Source organism: Monopterus albus, unplaced genomic scaffold (genome assembly GCF_001952655.1).
Source record: "Monopterus albus unplaced genomic scaffold, M_albus_1.0 scaffold126.1, whole genome shotgun sequence".
Lineage (NCBI taxonomy): Eukaryota > Metazoa > Chordata > Actinopteri > Synbranchiformes > Synbranchidae > Monopterus > Monopterus albus.
The window spans coordinates 2,706,321-2,711,423 of record NW_018128006.1 but is presented as its reverse complement, the minus strand read 5'-3'; the positions used below and the strand labels follow the sequence as shown (position 1 = coordinate 2,711,423).

At 37.0% G+C, this 5,103-nt stretch overlaps 1 protein-coding gene and 1 long non-coding RNA gene across 7 annotated transcripts in view; one reads left to right on the top strand and one right to left on the bottom strand.

The window, feature by feature from the left end:
• Nucleotides 1-1,550, bottom strand: part of LOC109967208 (uncharacterized) — a 6,525-nt gene extending 4,975 nt beyond the window's left edge. The window contains exon 1 of one of the 4 annotated variants that reach the window (XR_002275900.1): nt 1,143-1,550. This is a non-coding gene — a long non-coding RNA (uncharacterized LOC109967208). The remainder of the gene's footprint in view (nt 1-1,142) is intronic. The other 3 variants (XR_002275899.1, XR_002275902.1, XR_002275901.1) reach the window with 3 other exon arrangements.
• The window catches only part of fam131c (family with sequence similarity 131 member C), a 29,376-nt gene that overhangs the window by 9,319 nt on the left and 14,954 nt on the right, over nt 1-5,103 (top strand). The gene's annotated exons all lie outside the window — the stretch shown is intronic.

Here is a 5,103-nt window from a genome sequence, read left to right as displayed (position 1 = left end):
CTAACTTAATTAACTGGTCTTGTGTGTTGCCACATTTTCCATCATTACAAATGTTTCATTACATCTTTAATTTTGCTAGCTGTTACCAAACAGGATGTCTTCACAGATTTTAGATAGGACCATCCTGTATGTAATGATAGGTGTAAAGGCCAAAATGTGCCCCCACTGTACAGTGAGGGTCACATTAAGGGTGTCTAGAGACCCTCATCTGTCAATATTTGTTCAAACCATTGGTCTTTCAAGCAGCCTTTTATTTCCTGTCCAATCAATCAGAATTCCCAGTTCCCCAATTCGGGAACCACTGATAAAGTAATTAAAACTAGCTGCACATTATGAATTGACAAACTGATAATATAATCACTGTATGATCATTTTAGTCACAGTGGCCGAGTACTTACACTTCTGAATACATTTTCTTAATAATACTGCTATAACGTTACTTTCACTTAAGTAGAAGTCTTTACGTTACTTGTGATCGAGTATTACTACAGTGTTGCTTTGGTTACTTAAGTAAAGGTTTTGAGTATTTTTACACCAGTGACAGAATCTGATTTCTCTACATCATCACCGAAATGTGCGACCCTAAACAAAACCATATATACACCATATTTGGCAGCTTATAACAAAATAAAGCCTGTGATTTATGATGACTTCACCAGTCACAGAAATCGGTTTAACATCTGTTGCATCTGTCCTCTTCGCCGTCTCTTCTATTACTTGCTTGTGACTTGACGTCTAAAAATCTAACGTCCACATCCTTTCAGCAGTTTAAATAGACAGTCGTGTAATTGGAAGGGCTTTAGACGCACGTTGGACACCGTGTCTAACATTCCCTATTTAACTGTCTTGCAGAATTATAATGCTCTGTAATAATAACCATTGTCTTTCGAGTAGCAATTGAGGGATGGGATGTTCATAAAAACAATGGGTAACGTCACATAGTGGTTATCTGTGACAATTATAAACTAGCTAACTTTGTCAAAGATAACTGTTCGCTAACATTACATTAGATTTATGACGCTATTCCAAATACAATCCATAGTAAATTTGAAGGCGTTAATACTAGAAGGTGAAACAACATTTAAAGGCGCTGTCTTAATGTTCCCCCCGAACAGTTTTATCTCTGCTTATTGACCACGTACCTTTGTTATATTTCACATGTACTTAAATGAATGTCGTAATAGATATAACGTTAGTCCATTGATAATACCAAAACCACAGAGGCGAAAAATAACTCGTAATTCTTCATATTTCATGTGGCCGGCAGAGGCGCTAATTCCGGAAACGCTCTTATGGGTCGAAGACTACGGTGGCCCAGAGAGGTCAACACACTGCAACTTAAGAAAACGCATAAAAATACTTGAAACAACAGTTTCTGTCTATTTGGTTACAGACACAGCATTTAGAAAAGAATACACCAAGCTCGAAAACAGAACCATACACTTAAGTGAGCGGCAATAACAGAATACAATAAAAAACTTAAAAGTAAACCTCAAGATGTAGGACTTGATTTCAATGGCCTGTGTATTCTTAATGACTGTAATGTTTGCTTTATTTGTTTATTTTAGGTGTCTTTTACCATATGATGCTGTTGTATCCATTATTTTATATTGTAGTTTTATACTGCATTTGTGTATGTACTCTAATTTTGCTCCTAGTGTTTTATTTTAAATATTTTGCCCTTTACTGAAATTTGTAAAGCACTTTAGTCAAATTTGGTCATTTTAAGTGTGCTCTATAAATACATTTTATTTAATTTGACTTGAACAGGTTACTGTAATTAGCTGCAAATACAGAAAAAACCATGAAAGTACAATTAAATAGCCACAGATTTGCTGAAAGATTAAATGTCATTCAGATAATGTGTTCATGTGTTAAAAAGCTGTACCAACTGTGTTCATCACTTTTAGGGTCCCCTGAAACATTTCTGTTGTCATCTGTGCTAATTGGTTGTGTTTTCTGTATTTGCAGCAATTTTTAGGGTACTAGTTGTGATTTCTGTATGTGCAAGATGCTTCTGTATTTGGTTGTGTTTACTGTATTTGCAGTGCATTCCTGAACTTGGTTGTGTTTTCTCATTTTAAATATATTTTTCTGCATCTGTGTTGTCAAATTGGTGAAGATGTTTCTTTATTTGAGCTTATTTCGATGTGTTCTCAAAGTTGAGCTCCAAAGGCCACCAGAAGTATCACAGGGTAGGGCTAAACAAGGCTATATGGTAATTTAGGCTGGAAGACTTTTTGCCAGGAAATATTTTGTCCATCACTTATATCTGAATGGCAGACTGCAGCAAAGAGAAGTTAAATTTCCCTGCAAATGATTACTCATTTGCAATTAGGGAATCAAAGTGTATTCCATCATAACTTGACAGTATAAACTAAAAACATTCCTTCATGTTGTGCATAATGGTAATACTTGATTACAATCTGGTATTGAAAGGCATCCTACTCCCACTTTTACATCAGGGGACCACAGATACATTATAACCAAGAACATTATAAAAGACTGCTCTGCTCCCTTATAGGCTACAAACTGTTGTCTCTCCTGCCATCTGGGAGGAGACACATGAGTTTGAATACATGTACAAACAGACTCAAAAACAGTTTCCACCCATGGGCCGTCAGATGCTGATAAATCAAATTCTTTCACTGTAGTCACAGTGCAGTATCTTTTCTCCTGTGCAATATTTCATTTATTTATTATGTTTATATACTATTTATTCACATTTTACATTATTTTTTGACATCTTATGATGTGTATGGTGTGTTTTTTAAATATCTGGCACTCATTAAGATGTAGCACTCCTAATCTTATTGTACATTTCTTGTACAATGACAATAAAGGTTATCTATATCTTATCTTTATGACTTGCATAGTAGGACTGCTGCACTTTTTTCTTTTTACCACAAGAGGTCAGATTGCTCCTATGCCATGGCATGCTCACTTCCAGCCATTTAATGTTTAATCCTGGGGTACCTCTAGATTAGTTTGGCACCCCTCATAACTCCAAATAGTCTGTAATTATTTCAGAATAATAAAACCAGAGAGCCTCTTCCTAAAAATGAGAGGATAGTTCATGAACACGCACAACTCCTGCTGCTGGTGTTGTGTTGAAATCTGTTTCCCCATCGAGATGTGTTTCCCCCTAACCTGAATCCTAACATTATCCTAATCACAACTACTGAGGGGGTCACTACATGAAACCGAGTTTTGAACAGGGGAAACATATCTTGATGGGGGAACACTTTTCAACACAAGACTGGTCAGTAAGCCAGGACAATGCATAAATAAAAAAACATTGACAAATAAGATACATTTTTGATAATGACAATACGTCAAATCCTACCTGACATGTTCAAGCCAAAATATGAAAGTGGACAGCACAACGAACTACATTGGCATTCATTAATCTGAATTATAAACAATGCTATATGTACCAATGAAAAGAGATGTGTAGCACTCTAAATAAAGTGGGTAGATGAGAAACCCCATATTTTAACTGGCAGTAACATCTCCAGCCTTACAACAATTCTTTCTAATGTTACAGAAACAAGGCATTAACAGACCAGCAACATGTGTTTTTTAAACTTACTGTTAAGTCCCGCCCAGTAATGGAAACATCACTCTCTTTCAAGTAGCTCCCAGGTCGGTAAATCCAACCAGTGGTCGCTACGTCTTCCCCACACGACCACATACAGACCCAAAGTATTGAAACTAATTCCAACAGCACCAACAGTAACATCATGGAGAGCTAATCTGCTTGTTAACCAGCAACACATCACATGCGACAGACACACTGGCCTCAAGCAGTCAAAATAAACAGGTGCTGTGCTGACTGGCTGCTTGTAGTTTAGACCCGGTCAGGGAAACAATGAGTCCTTGTACAGGAATATTCTCGGACATGCATTGACCTCAGGACCTGTGTTTTTCTCCACATCCTGTGGTCAGAGTGCAGCAGCGCACAGTCAAAAATTCCACTTTTTAAAATGACACCGCTGGATGTCAAGCAAAGTCGCATGAGTGCGCAACTGCCTGTCGATTAAGAGCATTCAAGGAAATCTGTGAACTATTGTGTAAGACTTTGCATAGTTGGAAAAAAATCTCGCCAGCGAGAGTTTGCAAGACTTGTACAATGATTTGCTTCTGCACAGAAGTACAACAACATAGATACACCTCATTTTTGAGCTTTCAGTTGTGTTTATTATGATAATTCATCATTGTAACATTGTAGATAAATCAGAAAACACAGAAATGCATGCCATGGGCTCTTTAAGAGCATTTTAAATGGGTTTTCAGAATTCTTTGATAGGGTCACTTTCCTTGAGCTTTTCCATGGTTTTCCTGGTTGTTTACAAGGTTCCCAAATTGTCACCACACATCTTCCAGCAGTCTCTTAGGATGTTCCAGTTGTCTTTAAAAGTTCCAGGATCACTTGAGTGTTTTCCAGGGTTGTGATGTTCGAAGGTTCATTAAGTGGGTTCCTGTTTTTCTTTTTCTTTTTTGTTTTCAAATTTCTGTTAGGACGCTCAAGGCTCTACATTTCCTAAAGGTGCTGGGTTTCTCCTCTTAAGAGTTTGAGGCTTCCTTGAGATGGTTTCTGGAATTCATGAAGGTGTTTCAGTTGTCCTCAGTGAAGTTTTTTGGCATTTTCTGGGTGCACTGAAGAAGTCCCAGGGCTCCATAGGTTTCCTGAGGGAGCACTGTCATACCTTCATTAGGGTATAGCATCCACTGAGTTTATTTCAGGAGTCCTGGAACACAAATTTCTTCTTCATGGACCCATGGGTCACCCAGAAAATCAAAAGGCAGTTTAGCTGTCCATATTAATAACATTTTAATTTCATCTGTCAACAAAAATCACCTCAAGCATGTTTCCATACAATAAAAATCTCAAAGCTGGAATCTTTATTGTTTAGTGCAGATTTACTAATCAATTGTCACTGTGACAAGAGTTGGGAACCACAAACCTAGAGCTTGTTTTAATGTCATTATTATCAATTGTTTATTTTACAAATCTCATGTTCTTTAATCCATTTTGTTCCTGCTTTCTGTTATACCAACTTTATCAGCACAATCCTGTCCATCAAATAAATATATATATAT